Source organism: Ursus americanus, chromosome 1, assembly GCF_024610735.1.
Source record: "Ursus americanus isolate L20-20 chromosome 1, mUrsAme1.1.p, whole genome shotgun sequence".
Taxonomy (NCBI): domain Eukaryota; kingdom Metazoa; phylum Chordata; class Mammalia; order Carnivora; family Ursidae; genus Ursus; species Ursus americanus.
In genome coordinates this window covers 4407693-4424918 of record NC_142127.1, presented here as the reverse complement: position 1 = coordinate 4424918, position 17226 = coordinate 4407693, and the positions used below count along the sequence as shown (strand labels likewise).

At 34.9% G+C, this 17226-nt stretch overlaps 1 non-coding gene across 1 annotated transcript; it reads right to left on the bottom strand.

The window, feature by feature from the left end:
- Positions 1–1672: 1672 nt before the first annotated feature.
- On the bottom strand, positions 1673–1745 carry TRNAV-UAC (transfer RNA valine (anticodon UAC)). Its single transcript has one exon. It is a non-coding gene; the product is annotated as a tRNA-Val (tRNA).
- Between the last annotated feature and the right edge of the window lie 15481 nt (positions 1746–17226).

Here is a 17226-nt window from a genome sequence, read left to right as displayed (position 1 = left end):
TTTGGTAAAAAATCTTTTCAAATCTTTTGTCCTTTTTTTTTTGCTTGTTTTCTTACTACTGAGTTTTAAAATGTTTTCATATATTTTGGATACAAGTCATTTATTGGATATGTGATATGTAAATATTTTCACCTAGTCTGTTGCTTATCTTTTCTTTCTCTTAACAGTGTATTTTTTTTAAAAGATTTTATTTATTCATTCGACAGAGATAGAGACAGCCAGCGAGAGAGGGAACACAAGCAGGGGGAGTGGGAGAGGAAGAAGCAGGCTCATAGCGGAAGAGCCTGATGTGGGGCTCGATCCCATAACGTCGGGATCATGCCCTGAGCCGAAGGCAGACGCCTAACCGCTGTGCCACCCAGGCGCCCCAAGAGTGTATTTTCAAGAGAAAAAATATTTATTTTGATAAAGCCAATTATTTATTTATTTATTTATTTATTGGCAATGATTTTGGTGTTGGCAACTAAAAAATTGTTGCCTACATCAAGATTACGTTTACTCATATATTTTCTTCTAGTATTATAGTTCTAGGTTTTTATTTAGGGCTGTGATCCATTTTGAGTTAATACTTTATATGGTCAAAATTAAGGATCATTTTTTTTTCCTGTTTTTTAAGGATCAATTTTTTTCTTTTTTTTTTAAGATCTTTTTTTTTTTTTCCTTTTTCATGGAGTAGTCAATTATTTCAATTCTGTGGAAAAGACTGGCTGTTAGGTAATGGAATGGGACTTCTCCTGTAACAAAAATAAATTGATTGTATAAATGTATTTCTGCACTTTCTGCCTATTCCAATGACCTATTCAAATAGCTTGATGCCAATATAACACTGTCTTGATTATTACAGCTTTATAATAAGTATTGAAGCTAATGTAATCCTTCCAGTTTTGTTCTTTTTTATTACAATATATATATTTTTGCCCTTTACATTTCTGTAAGAATTTTGGGATCAACTTCTCAATTTTTATAACAAAATCCTGCCAGGACACTGATATCATGTTGAATCTAGAAATTCATTTGAGGAGGCTTGACTTCTTAAAAATATTCTTTCATCCATGAAAACAGTCTATTTCTCCATTTACTTATGTCTTTTTAAATTTATCTCAACATTGTGCTTAGTTTTCAGTGTACAGGTCTTAAACATCTTTTATCATATTTATCCTTATTATTTCATAGTTTTGATAGTGTTGTAAACAGTATGTTGTTGGTTTTTTTTTTACTTTAATTAAATTTCTGATTGTTGTAATTGCAGTTGTTTTTTGTTTGTTTAATGATCTAGGATCCTATACACAAACTAAAACTCAGTTACTTTTTCTAGTAGGACTTTTTTTTTTTTGGTAAATTCCATAGGATTTTCCTCATAAATGATCATGTTATTTATGAGCTAGGACAGTCATATGTTTTCAGTTTGAAAGCTTTTCACTTAGGGGTGCCTGGGTGGCACAGCGGTTAAGCGTCTGCCTTCGGCTCAGGGCGTGATTCCGGTGTTATGGGATCGAGCCCCACATCAGGCTCCTCTGCTATGAGCCTGCTTCTTCCTCTCCAACTCCCCCTGCTTGTGTTCCCTCTCTCGCTGGCTGTCTCTATCTCTGTCGAATAAATAAATAAAATCTTAAGGAAAAAAAAGAAAGCTTTTCACTTATTTTCTTTTGAATGGAAGCCAAAGGTAACTTTGTGGTTCCACTGGGAATCGAACCCAGGATCTTCTGTGTGTAAGGCAGATGTGCTAACCACTACACCATAGAACCTGAAGATTCCATTTATTTTCTTTCTTTTTTATTTTATTTATTTATTTATTTATTTATTTATTTATTTATTTATTTATTTATTTTTGTCTTACTACAATGGCTAGAATGTTCAGCACTAGGTTAAGTTAAAGTAGTGAGAGGAAACATTTATGCCTCCATTATATAATGTTAGCTTACAGGTTTTTCATAAAAGCCCTTTATCTGGTTGAAGAAATTTTCTTCTTTTTTAGTTTGCTGAAATATTTTTATCAGGAATGGATGTCGAATTTTGACAAATGATATTCCTGCATATGTTGAGATAAGTTTTGTTAATATTTTGAAGTATAGTGATAGATTTTTGAATGTTAAATCAGTCTTGCAGTTCCAAGATAAGCCTTAGGTAGTGATGGTGTATTATCTTTTTACAAATAGTTGTATTCAACTGGATGAATTTTGTTAAGAATTTTTGAATTTGTGCTCTTGAGTGCTTTGAATCTGATTTTGATAAGTAGTTTATTTGTTTTTGTATCAGAATTATGCTGACCTCATAGAAACAAATAAGTCTTCGCTCCTTTTTTTTTATTATTGAAAGATTTTTATTGATGAAGAATTATTTATGCCTTTAAGGCTTAGTAGATTTTGTAGTGAACCCCTTTGGGCTTGGAGTTTACTTCGTTGAAAATTTCAATGTATAAATTTAGTTTCTTTAGCAGATTTGGGACAATTCAAGTTATCCCTTATTCCTCATGAGTTTTGCTAGTTAATATCTTTCAAAGAATTTGTTAATTTTATGTAAATTGTTGACTTTATTGACATTAAAACATTCAAAACTCTCAACTAAGCAGTTGTAGAAGAAATGTGCCTCAACGTAATAAAAGCCATATATAACAAACCCACAGATGACATCATATTCTTTGGTGAAAAGCTGAAAGATTTTCCTCTAAGATCAGAAACAAGACAAGGATGGCCATTTCCATCAGTTTTATTCAACACAGTATTGGTAGTCCTGGCCAGAGCAATTAGGCAAGGGGAAAAAAAAGTAAAAGGCATCCAAATTGAAAAGGAAGAAATAAAAAAAATTCATTATTTCCAGATGGCATGATATCATATATAGAAACTCTATATACTCCACTCAAATACTATTACAACTAATAAATGCACTCATTAAAGTTATAGGGTACAAAATCTTAATAGAAAGATTTGTTGCATTTCTATATGTTAGTAATGAATTATCAGAAAGAAAATTTAAGAAAATAATCTCACTTAGAATTGCATAAAAGAAATACCTAGAAATAAATTTGGACAAAGAAGTAAAGATCTGTACACTGAAAACTATGACATTGGTGACAGAAATTGAAGAAGACACAAATAAATGCAAAAATATTTAGTGCTCAAGGATTGGAAGAACTAATATTATTAAAATGTCCACACCACCAAAAGTAATCTACAGATTCAGTGCAATCCCTATCAAAATTCCTATGGCATTTTTCCACAGAAACAGAAAAAAACAATTCTAAAATTTCTATAAAAACAAAAAGACCCCTAAATAAAGCAACCTTGAGAAAGAACAAAGCTGGAGGTTTCACAATTCCTGGCTTCAAACTATAGTATAAATCTATATTAATCAAAACAGTATGGTATGGGCATAAAAGGAAAATGGTATGGGGATTTCTCAAGAAATTAAAAATAGGATTACCTGGGTTGCTCAGTTGGTTAAGCGCCCAACTCTTGATTTTGGCTCAGGTCATGATCTTAGGGTCGAGATTTAGCTCTTGTTGGACTCCACTCTGGGCATGGAGCCTGCTTAAGATTCTCTCTCCCTCCTCCTCCTCCCCTCTCTCTTTCTCTCACTCTCTCAAAATAAAGTAAAATAATAAAATAAAATATAAACCAAAGAAATTAAAAATAGAATTATCATATGATCCAGCAATTCCTCTTCTGTATATTTATCCAAAGGAAATGAAAGCACTCACTCAAAAAGATCTATGCAACCCCCAATTATGACTGCAGTATTATTCACAACAAGGAAAACATGGAAAGAACCTAAGCATCCGTCAATGGCTGAATGGATAAATATGTAAGATCACACACACACACACACACACACACACACACACACACACACACGGCAGAATATTATTCATCCAGAAAAAAGAAGAAAATTTTGCTATTTGTGGCAACATGGATGACCTTGAGGGCATCATGCTAAGTGAAATAAGTTGGACAGAAAGAGACTAGAGCCACATGATCTCTTTTATACGTGGAATCTTTCAAAAAAATAAAAGGTGGGGGCACGTGGGTGGCTAAGTCAGTTAAACATCCAAATCTTGATCTCAGCTTAGGTCTTGATCTCAGGGTTGCGAGTTTGAGCCCCATGTTGGACTCCACACTGGACATGTAGCCTACCTAAAAAAAAAAAAAAAAAGACAAAAACTAAACTCATGTGCAGCATAGTGATTGTAGTTAACACTGTGTTGTAAATTTGGAAATTGATAAGAGAGTAGATCTTAAAAGTACTCATCGCAAGAAAAAAAATTTAACTACATGTGGTGATGGATGTTAACTAGGATTATTGTGGAGATCATTTTGCAAAATATTGAATCATTATGTTATATACCTGAAACTATCATAGTATTATATGTCATTATATCTCAATTAAAAAATATTTATTGAGGATCTAATTTATACCAGCTTCTTCTTTCAGTGTTGTGGATGTAAATAATATCTTCTTTCCCTATATCTGTGAGGAATGACTTCATCTTTAAACATTTTTTTCTTCAAAATGTTAATTATTAAACTGGTTGTGGGGTATATGGAGAATCTCTGTAATATTCTTACAACTTTTTTATAAATATAAAACTATTCTAAATTATTATTTATTAAATGTTTAAAAATTCAAAATAGTCCCTTATTATCATTTTAATACCTTTAGAATTTATCATGATGTCAACTCTCTCACTCTTGATGTTAAAAATCTTTGTCTTCTTTTTCCTGATCAGTCTGAATAGGGTTATCAATTTTATTAACATTACCAAAGAACCAGCTTTTGGCTTCAATGATTTTTTTGACTATTTGTCTGTCTTCTATTTCATTTGTTTCTACTCTTATCTGTATACATTTCCTTCTCCTTTATTGAGGTTTTATTTATTCTTCTTTTTGTGGTTTCCTAAAGTAGAAGTGAGGGCCACTGTTTGGAGACCATTCTTTTTGAATATTGTGTTTAATTAAGTGCAATAAACTTTGCACTTGACTGGGTAAGTTTTCCTTTACCCGAATCCCATAAATTTTGACATGATTTGTTTTTTATTATAATTTATTTCAAATACATTCTGATTTCTATTTTTTTTAAAGATTTATTTATTTATTTGAGAGAGAGAGAGCACAAGAGAACATGAGCTGGAGAAGGAGAGAGAATCTCAAGCAGTGTCTGCACTGAGCACAGAGCCCAATGCAGGGCTTTATCCCAGGACAAGATCATGACTCCAGCTGAAACCAAGAGTCAATGCTCAACTGACTGCCACCCAGGCAGCCCTCTAATTTCTATTTTGAATGTAACTTTGCACCATAGGTTATTTAGAAGTGTTTTTTATTTGGGAACGTTCCAGATATCTTTCTATTATTGATTTTTAATTTAATTCCATACTGGTCAGAAAACAAAGCTTTAGTTGCTTGACTCAATTTAAATTTATTATAACTTATTTTATGTTTCAACATATGATCAATAGGTCACATTTATATGATATAATATGATGTTATATGATAGAATAAGATATGATAGATCATATCATTGGTAAATTATTTATTTGTGTGAATATGAAAAGAATGTGTACTCTACTGTTATTGGATGAAGTGTTCTATAAATGTCAATTTGATTAAGTTGGACAATAATGTTTTCAAGTTTTCTGAATCTAACACTTGTTTAATAAATTATTGAAACTATATGTTGAATCTTCGCTATAATTGTGGATTTATTTATTTCTCCTTACAGTTTTATTAGTTTTTGTTTTATATATTTCAGAATTCTATCATCATATGCATAAACATTTAATATTGTATGTGCTCTTCAAAAATTGAACTTTTATCATTATGAAGTTACCCTGTTTATCCCTACTAATGTATTTTCCTTTATTATGTCTGATAGCAATATAGCTATATAAGCTTTTTCTTTATATTAGGGTTACCATGACATATCTTTCCCCAGCCTTTTACATTTTTTTATTTGTGTCTTTATATTTAAGGTGGATTTCATATAGACAGTACATAGATTTTATCTAATCTGACAATCTTTGCCTTTGTAGTTTTGATTTGCATTTTCCTGATGATCAGTGATATTGAGCATCTTTTCATTACCTGTTGGCCATCTGGATGTCTTCTGTGGAAAAATGTCTATTCATGTCTTCTGCCTATTTTTAACTGGCTTATTTGTTTTTCTATTCTGTTCTATTGATCTATGTGTCTATTTTTGTGCCAGTTCCATAATGTTTTGATCACTACAGCTTTGTAATAGAACTTGAAGTTGGAATTGTGATGCCTCCAGATAGCATATCACTTTTAATAGATATGTTACATTAGAAGAAATATTTAAATTCACAATTTAAATTTCATTTGCAAAAATCTAGAAAAAGAGCAGCATATTAAACCTCAAGAAAATAGAAAGAAATTATAAAAATAAAAGCTGAAGTTATTGAAATGGAAAATTACTTATAATATGGAAAATCAGAACCAAGAGGTGGTTTTTGACAAAATTAATAAAAGTGAACAGCTCCTAGTAAAACTGAGCAATAAAAGTGAAGTACAACTATTATGATCAATAATAGTTCAAAAAAGTGTACATCATTAAAATCTTGTGAAAAAATATTTGAAAAATATTACATGAATAAATTTAGCAAATTAAATAGGCACAGTTCTTGATATAACTTACCAAAAACTGCAATGAGATGAATATATGACTGATCCTGTATATTTAAGAAATGAAAAATATTATTAAAAATATTCTTACAATAAAATTATAGGTCCAGGTACCTTACCTGAGGAATTCTTCCAAACATATAAGAAAGATACATATTTACATATAAATAAACTTACAATAAAAAATGTCATAACCAGGAAGCTGAGAGGAGATAGGTAAAATTATTTAACAAAACTGATTAATTAAAATAAAGACAGAAAATGAGCATCAAAGAAGGAAAAGCAAAAGGGGCAAATGGAAGAGAAATGGAAGAGTGTAGCCTCCAACCCAAATATATAAATAGTCATATTAAATGTAAATAGATTAAGCAATTAAATGTAGAGATTGTTCCATTAGTGAGGGAAAGATTTAGTAATACATATTTATTTAAAATGCACCTGAAATTTAAAAACAGAAATAGGTAAGAGTAAGCATATTGAAAAATTATACCATAAAAAGAGTAAGCATCAAAAAAGTCATGCATATTAATTAGATGTGAAATCAAAGAGTACTATGATAGTTAAAAGAATAATTTCATAATGATAAGTTAGAAAATCTAATTAGCATCATTGAACTCCACTATCCACAACTACAAACTATGTATTATTCCCAAGTTAATATGGAATAGACATATGTTTGGCATAGGATAAATCTCACTAAAATTAAAAAATTTGCAAAGTTATCTATAGTAGCATTAAGTTACAAATGAATAACACTAAGTTATCTAGAAAATTCTGAAAAATTTAGAAATTACATATCACACTTCTAACCAACTCATGAGTCAAAAAGAAATCATAGGGAAAATTAGTAAATATATCAAACAAAAAGATTGGTGTGATATTGTTAAAGCAATGTTTAGAGGAAAATTTATAGTTTTAAATGCTTATATAAGAAAAGAAAAAATGTTTAAAACTAATTACCTATTACAAAACTATAAGGAAGCTGACAGAATAGGAGAAGACATTTGCAAATGACATATCAGATAAAAGGTCAGTATCCAAAATCTACAAAGAACTTACCAAACTCAATACCCAAAAAGCAAATAATCCAGTTAAGAAATGGGCAGAAGACAAGAATAGACACTTTTCCAAAGACAACATCCAGATGGCTAACAGATATGAAAAGATGCTCACCATCCCTCATCATCAGGGAAATACAAATCAAAACAACAATGAGATACTACCTCACACCTATCAGAATGGTTAAAATTAACAACTCAGGAACAACAGATGTTGGTGAGGATGTGGAGAAACAGGAACCCTTTTTGCACTGTTGGTGGGAATGCAAACTGGTGCAGCCACTCTGGAAAACAGTGTGGAGGTTCCTCAAAAAGTTAAAAATAGAACTACCCTAAGACCCAGCAATTATACTACTAGATATTTACTCAAAGGATATAAAAATGCCAACTTGAAGGAATATATTCACCTCACTACTTATAGTAGCACTACCAATAATAGCCAAATAATGGAAAAAGCCCAAATCTCTATCAGCTGATGACTGGATAAAGAATATGTATGTGTGTGTGTGTGTGTGTGTGTGTGTGTGTGTGTGTGTGTATATATATATATATATATATATATATATATTAGAATATATATATATTAGAATATTACTCAGCGATCAAAAAGAATGAAATCTTGCCATTTGTAACAACATGGATGGAACTAGAGTGTATTATGTTAAGTGAAATAAATAAGTCAGAGAATGACACATATCAAATGATTTCACTCATATGTGGAATATAAGAAACAAAACATATGGACATAGGGGAAATGAAGGAAAAGTAAAATAGGATAAAAACAGAGAGGTAGCCAAACCATAACAGACTCTTAAATGTAGAGAACAAACAGGGCTGCTGGAGGGGAAGTGGGTGATGGGCATTTAGGGGGGGCACTTATTGGGATTGAGCACTGGATGTTGTATGTAAGTGATGCATCACTAAATTCTACTCCAGAAACCAATACTACACTATATGTTAACTAACTTGAATTTAAATTAAAAGAAAAAGTAATTACCTTTTTCTTTTTTTACCAGAAGAGGTAGAAAATGAAAGCAAACTGAACATGAAGTAAGCAGAAGGCAGAGAGTAGTAATTAAACACACACACACACACACACACACACACACACACACACACACACACAGAGAAATGGAAAACAAACAGCAGACAAAATTTGTGAAACCAACAGTTTTTTGGATTTTTTTAAGATTAAAAATTGCTGAGCTCCTAACATGATTGCTCTGAGAAAAAAAGAGAGTAAACACAAATTTTCAATATCAGGATTATGTCAGTATAGATGCCATAAATATTAGTAAATGATGAGGCTATATTACAAAGAAATATTCTAGAAATTTGATAAATGAAGAGGACATATTCTTTGAAAAACATGACTCATCAAAACTGACTCTAGAAAAAGTAAAATATCTGAATAGCCTGTATCTAGAAAAAAAAAATTGAACGCATACAAAAGACTCCAGGCCCAGTGGTTTCCTTTTTGACTTCTATTAGGCATTTATAGCAGATATGATACAAGTCTTAATGAAGTAGACATCCTGCCTTTGACCATGTCTCCAAAGAGCTTATTGCATATGATTGGTGAAAGGATGTGGGTTTCTCACTTCTTTTTCTTTGGATTTCAGCTCTCCTTCTGTTTTCATCACCCATGCTCACCCTTGCTTTGGTAATCATTAACCACTGAAATTCTGGTGCTTTTAGAGGGCTTGTTTGTGTGGCCTTCCCCCTCACCCAAATGGGCACTTCAGTTTCTGTGTTGTACCCTTTACTAGTACATGTAACAATTTAGTTAAATACAGTAGTCTAACTTGTCAATGCTTTATCTGAGAAAATTATCCATCTCCCTTTCTTTCCATACTAGTGTCAATCATAATATCCTTAGCTCAATTTTAACTTTCCTGTGTTAAATGTCATGTTTTTCTTCTTCATGGAATTTATTTTGGTGACAATTTTTCTTTTTTTTCAATTCTATTAATTCTATTTAGTCTGTTACTTTTTCTACAGTTTTAGATTTCTTTAATATCTTTATATATTTTTGATATCCATTCACTGCACATTGCAGATTGTTCTAATATTGGGTCCTGAAATAATTAATCTCTTATGTTAGAAGACCTCTAGCATATAAATATATGCTTCCTGATGCATTTTTGTATTTGAATTTGTCATTACTGGAGGTCTTCCTATAGGAATCCATAGAGCATGGGTTGTACGTGTTTCTGTACAAAAAGTTCCCCTTTCACATCTACCAGGTATTACAGGCTTGTTATAGTGCTGAACTTCTTTGTAATATCAATAATTTGTGTGAGTGTTTCCCAGACTTCTGTGTACTGAATATCACAGGCTGTTGACTAAGAAAAAGGACAAAGCTGAAATAAAATAAAAGCATTTATTTGGTGTCTCAGAATTGCAATTCCGGGAGCACAGATTCAGGTAACAATGCAAACTGTGCCCCCCCCCTCCCCGCCCCGGCAGAATAAAAGCCAAGGGTTTTTAAAAACAGAAGGGAATGCTTGAATGTGCTGTTTATAAAGAATTTTGATTGCTGTTGACAGCAGAAAAGTAGTCTTGGCTGAATGTAATTGGTTGCTAAGGCTATTACTAAGCAAAGTCTCTTGTGGCAAGTTGCTGGTGTTCAGGCTGAATTCTTGGAATATGTACAGTTTGTCTCAGTTCAACATTCTTGGTTGTACCTGATAAGGATGTGCATAAGGTCTTCTTCCTTAATGGCCTCTCAACTATTTTAAAATCCCTGAATGGCAGGGAGTCCATTTCATTTTACCTTTTGTAAGGCTAAGAACTTGAAACTTTTTATTTCTTTAGCTTTTGAAAATTTAGTAGTATACAATTTTTTATTGTATCAATTTATTAATTGGTTGGACCAATTTATTATTTGAAGTAAATATATGATATTATAATTATTATTGACCTAATAATTCCTTATTCAGATACTGGTAAATTTTCATACTCTATTAAGTAGAATTATGAATATTTAGATGAAGACATGGTCGCTGTCCCAAATATAGCACATGTATACCTAGCTATATTCACCCAAATTCATAAGTGCATATACACACACACACACACACCAATATTGTAAGGCAATGTTGGTGACTAAATAATTGATGATGAAAATGTGTGTTATAGATAATAGGGACCATAATTTATTGCTCTTTATGGAATTTTCCAAATGGGGAAAATACTTGGATTACTAAAACATGAATAAGGTTTAGATTGTAGTAATTTCCCTTTTAAAAAGCCACTCTTAAAGATTAAATGAAGCTTAGCTATAAAAGGAAATGCATAGACTCTGAGATTAAAGAGTAAACTATCCTTAGAATGTATTTTCTTTTTTTTTTATATGTTGGGTTTTTTTTAATGTTTTTTTATTATATTATGTTAGTCACCATACATTACATACCTGGTTTCCAATGTAAAGTTCGATGATTCATTAGTTGCATAAAACACCCAGTGCACCATGCAATATGTGCCCTCCTTACTACCCATAACCAGTCTATCCCATTCCCCCACCCCCTCCCCTCTGAGGCCCTCAGTTTGTTTCTCAGAGTCCATTGTCTCTCATGCTTCATTCCCTCTTCTGATTACCCCCCTTTCTTTATCCCTTTCTTCCCCTACCAATCTTCCTAGTTCTTATGTTCCATAGATGAGAGAAATCATATAATTGTCTTTCTCTGCTTGACTTATTTCACTCAGCATTATCTCCTCCAGTGCCGTCCATGTTGTAGCAAATGTTGAGAACTCGTTCTTTCTGATAGCTGAGTAATATTCCATTGTATACATGGACCACAACTTCTTAATCCAGTCATCTGTTGAAGTGCATCTTGGTTCCTTCCACGATTAGGTATTGTGGACAATGCTGCTATGAACATTGGGTTGCATATGGCCCTTCTCTTCACTACATCTGTATCTTTGGGTTAAATACCTAGTAGTGCAATGGCTGGTTCATAGGGTAGCTCAATTTTTAACTTGTTAAGGGACCTCCACACTGTTTTCCAAAGTGGCTGTACCAACTTGCATTCCCACCAACAATGTAGGAGGGATCACCTTTCTCCACATCCTCTCCAGCAATTGTTTCTTGCCTTGTCAATTTTTACCATTCTAACTGGCGTAAGGTGGTATCTTAGTGTGGTTTTGATTTGAATTTCCCTGATGGCTAATGATTTTGAACATTTTTTCATGTGTCTGTTAGCCATTTGTATGTCATCATTGGAAAAGCGTCTGTTCATATCTTCTGCCTATTTTATGATTTGTTTATTTGTTTCTCACGTATTGAGTTTGAGAAGTTGTTTGTAGATCTTGGATACCAGTCTTTTATCTGTAGCATCATTTGCAAATATATTCTACCATTCCGTGGGCTGCCTCTTAGTTTTTTTTGACTGTTTCCTTGGCTGTGCAGAAGCTTTTTATCTTGATGAAGTCCCACAAGTTCATTTTTTCTTTTGTTTCTCTTGCCTTTGGAGATGTGTCATGAAAAAAGTTGCTTTGGCCGATGTCGTAGAGGTTGCTGCCTATGTTCTCCTCTAGGATATTGATGGATTCCTGTCTTACATCGAGGACTTTCAACCATATGAAGTTTATCTTTGTGTATGGTGTGAGAGAGTGGTCAAGTTTCATTCTTTTGCATGTAGCTGTCCAATTTTCCCAGCACCATTTATCGAAGAGACTGTCTTTTTTTCCACCGGATGTTTTTTCCTGCTTTATCAAAGATTAGTTGCCCAAAGAGCCGAGGGTCCATTTCTGGGTTCTCTATTCTGTTCCATTGGTCTATGTGTCTGTTTTTGTGCCAGTACCATGCTGTCTTTGTGATCATAGCTTTGTAGTACAGCTCGAAATCCGGCATTGTGATGCCCCCAGCTTTGTATTTCCTTTTCAGCAGTTCCTTGGCAATTCGGGGCCTTTTCTGGTTCCATACAAATTTAAGGACTATTTGTTCCAGTTCATTGAAAAATGTCATCAGTATTTTGATCAGGATAGCATTGAAAGTGTAGATTGCTCTGGGTAGCATGGACATTTTAACTATGTTAATTCTTCTGATCCATGAGCATGGAATATTTTTCCATCTTTTGTGTCTTCCTCAATGTCTTTCAAGAGTGATTTATATTTCTAGAATATAGATCCTTACGTCTCTGGTTAAGTTAATTCCAAGGTAACGTATGATTTTTGGTGGTATTATAAATGGAATGGATTCCCTAATTTCTCTCTTCAGTCTCATTATTTGTGTAGAGAAATTCAACTGATTTCTGAGCATTGATTTTGTATTCTGCCACATTACTGAATTGCTCTATAACTTCTAATAGTTTGGGAGTGGATTCTTTTGGGTTTTTCATATAGAGTATCATGTCATCTGCGAAGAGAGACATTTTGACTTCTTCTTTGCCGATTTGGATACCTTTTATCCCTTTTTGTTGTCTGATTGCTGTTGCAAGGACTTCTAGTACTATGTTGAATAATAGTGGCGAGAGTGGGCATCCTTGTCGTGTTCCTGATCTTAAGGGAAAGGCTTCCAGCTTTTCCCCATTGAGAATGATATTTGCTGTAGGCTTTTCATAGATGGTTTTTATGAGATTGAGGAATGTACCCTCTATTCCTACACTCTGAAGGGTTTTAGTCAGGAAAGGATGCTGTATTTTGTCAAATGCTTTTTCTGCATCTATTGAGAGAATCATATGATTTTTGAATTTTTCTTTTTGGATAAAATCTAAGACACTGATAGATTTGCGAATGTTGGACCACCGTTGCATCCCAAGGATGAATCCCACGTGGTCATGATGGATAATCCTTTTAATGTACTGTTGGATTCTATTAGCCAGGATCTTGTTGAGGATTTTGGCATCCATATTCATTAGGGAAATCGGTCTGTAATTCTCCTTTTTGATGGGGTCTTTGCCTGGTTTGGGGATCAAGGTAATATTGGCCTCATAGAATGATTTTGATAGCTTTCCCTCTGTTTCTATTTTTTGAAATAGCTTTAGGAAAATAGGTATTTTTTCTTCTTTGAATGTTTGGTAGAATTCCCCAGGACAACCGTCCAGGCATGGAGTTTTGTTTTTTGGAAGGTTGTTTATCACTGACTCAATCTCTTCATAATTAATTGGCCTGTTTAAAAAATCAATTTCTTCCTGTTTCAGTCTTGGTAGTTCATAGGTTTCCAGGAAGGCCTCCAACACTTCCATATTGCTTATATTATTGGCATAAAGCTGTTGATAAAAGTTTCTAATAATCCTTCAAATTTCATTGGTGTTGGTTGTGACCTCTCCTTTTTCATTCATAATTTTATTAATATGGGTCCTTTCTCTATTCTTTTGGATAAGTCTTGCCAGTGGTCTGTCAATTTTATTAATTCTCTCAAAGAACCAGCTTCTAGTTCTGTAGATCTGCTCTACTGTACTCTTGGTTTCTAATTCATTGATTTCTGCTCTAATCTTGGTCAACTGCCTCCTCATGCATGATTAGGCCTGTTGCTGTTCCAGCTTCTTGAGGTGAGAATATAAAAACTGCATTTTAGATTTTTCTATTCTTTTGAGTGAGGCTTGGATGGCTATGTATTTCCCCCTTAGGACTTCCTTTGCAATATCCCATAGGTTTTGGACCGTTGTGTTTTCTTTCTCGTTGGTCTCCATAAATTGCTTAAATTGATTTTTGATTTCCTGGTTTATCAAATCATTCCTGAGCAGGATGGTTCTTAGTCGCCAAGTGTTTGAGTTTCTTCCAAATTTTTCCTTGTGGTTGAGTTCCAATTTCAGAGTGTTGTCATCTGAGAATATGCAGGGAATAATTTCAGTCTTTTGGTATCGGTTGAGACCTGTTTCGTGACCCAGAACATGGTCTATTCTTGAGACTGTTCCATGGGCATTAGAATAGAATGAGTATTCTTTGGTTCTGTGATGTAGTGTTCTATATATATCTATGAGGTCCAGCTCATCAAGTATGGCACTCAAAGCTCTTGTTTCTTTGCTGATTTCTTGCTTAGGTGATCTGTCTATTGCTGATAGTGGAGTGTTGAGGTCTCCTACTATTAGTGTATTTTTATCTATATGTCTCTTTATTGTGGTTAAAAGTTGGCTTGTGTATCTTGCTGCTCCCCTGTTGGGGGCATATATATTTATAATTGTCATATCCACTTGTTGTAGACATCCTTTAAGAATAATATAGTGCCCTTCTGTATCTCTAACTATAGTCTTTAGTTTAAAATCCAATCTGTCTGATATGAGAATTGCTACCCCAGCTTTCTTTTGAGGTCCATTGGCATGAAAGATGGTACTCCATCCCTTTACTTTCAGTCTGAATGTTTCTTTAGGTTCAAAATGAGCCTCTTGTAGACAGCAAATGATGGGTCATGTCTTTTTATCCAATCTGCAACCCTGCATCATTTATGGGAGCACTTAGGCTATTTACATTGAGACTGATTATTGAGAGATATTATTTTAATGATGCCATGTTGCCAGTAAAGTCTTCATTTCTATAGATTGTGACTTTCTGTTCTGTATCACTCTTGAGGTCTTTTTACTTTTATAGAACCCCCCTTAATATCTCCTGTAGGGCTGGTTTCATGGTTACAAAATTGGTCAATGACTGGCGATTCTGGAAGGTCTTTATTTCTCCATCAATTCTGAATGACAGCCTTGCTGGATAAAGGATCCTTGGCTGCATGTTTTTCTCTGAAAGATCTTTAAAAATGTCCCCCCAACCCTTTCTCTCATTCCAGGTCTGTGTAGACAGGTCTGACGTAATTCTGTTACCTTTGCCTTGGTACATGAGAAATTTCTTTGCCCTGGCAGCTTTCAATGCTTTATCTTTGGATCTAATATTTGCGAATTGCGCTATGACTTGATGTGGCATAGGTTTCTCGTGGTTGAGCTTGGGAGGGGTCCTCTCTGCCTCTTGGACACAAATGTTTGTTTCCCTTGCTAGATTAGGGAAGTTTTCAGCTACAATTTGTTCAAATATCTCTTCTAGACCTCCTTTTTTCTCCACCCCCTCAGGGATGCCAATGATTCTGACATTGGAACGTTTCATTGAGTCAGTAATCTCCCGTAACCTACATTCCTGAGCGTGGATTTTTTTGAGTCCAGATTCTAATCTAGCTTTCTCTTCTACTAACGCATCCTCCAATTTGCTGATACGTTCTTCTGCCTCAGTGACCCTCGCCGTCAGAGCCTCTAGTTTTGACTGCATTTGTCTCATAGAATTTTTAATTTCTGCCAGATTTGCTCTCATTTCTGCCCTTAGAGATTCTATATTCTCATTAACATTTTCGTTAATACTTTTTTCAAGTCTACACATCATCTTGACCATTGTTACTCTGAATTCCATTTCTGATAATTTGGTTATATCCATATCCATTAATTCTGTGGCAGAGGCCACAGACTCATTGTCTTTTCTTTGCTGGGGGGGATTTCTCCTTCTCGTCATTCTGATGAGGAGAGGTTGCGGGGTTGTCCAGAGCCCAAACTAATGACTGGGACCCAGGCCGTGCGCCCTTGTTTTATAGGGATCTTAGGGATATGGGCTTCTTGATTTTTCAGCCTACCTTCTGGGGGAGGGGCCTGCTGCGCCGATACTCAGGCAACCCTGTTTGGGTAGAGTCTCCGTGTCCCCTGCGAGTGGGGATGGGGATGGGAACACTGTGAGCCGGTATTTCCAGGCTTTTGTTCTCTGGTGGCTTTCCCTGGCGGTTTGCTGTGCCTCTTCTGAGAGTCAGAGCAGTAGTGGCCGAAGCTCAGCCTCTGTCTCAGAACAGAGGGATCGTGGACCGTTCTCCACTGATGTTCTGGCCACTTTAACTCTGTTTCTGTTGGTGCTGCTCAACCCTGCTGCATCCCGGGATGTGCGCCCCACACCCGGCGTCCCAGCCCTCCCTTCCAGGGCCGGCGCATCTCTGTCCTTTGTATGTCTAACACTGCCAGCCGCCAGCCTCCCCCTCACGCTCCTGGAGCTCCCAGTCTCAGTCTGGTTCCAGTGAGTGCACGGGAGCTCCGGTTTTCAGTCTGGTCTCGGGCGTTCTTTGGCTCCTGGTCTCAGTCTGCTCTCTCACAGGTGCCAGTCCGCAAGTCCGCCTGCTCCCCCATGCAGGTGGCTACCACTTCCCAGCGCCTGAATGCGGCAGCTCCCTCCCCTTCCGTTTATCTTCCGATATCTGTGCGTGGTTTCACGGCTCCCCACTTCGTACCTCAATACTCAGCGCTGGAGATGTTCATTTGTAGAGATCCAGATGTATCTTCCTGCATCTCAGGCTGATTCCGTGGATGTTCAGGATGGTCTGGTACCTATCCAACTTGACTCAGGGGACCGGCTGAAAAAGGGGTCCCCTACTCCTCCACCATCCTAGAGTGTACTTTCAATTCATTTTTGAATGATGACAGATTTATTTTTAATTCATTTTTCTTGAGATACTATTGAAGTATAACATTGTGTAAGTTTAAGGTGCACAACATGCTGCTTTGACATATTTATATATTGCAATATGATCACCACCATAGTGCTAACACCTCTAGCACATCACAGAATTATCTGTGTGTGTG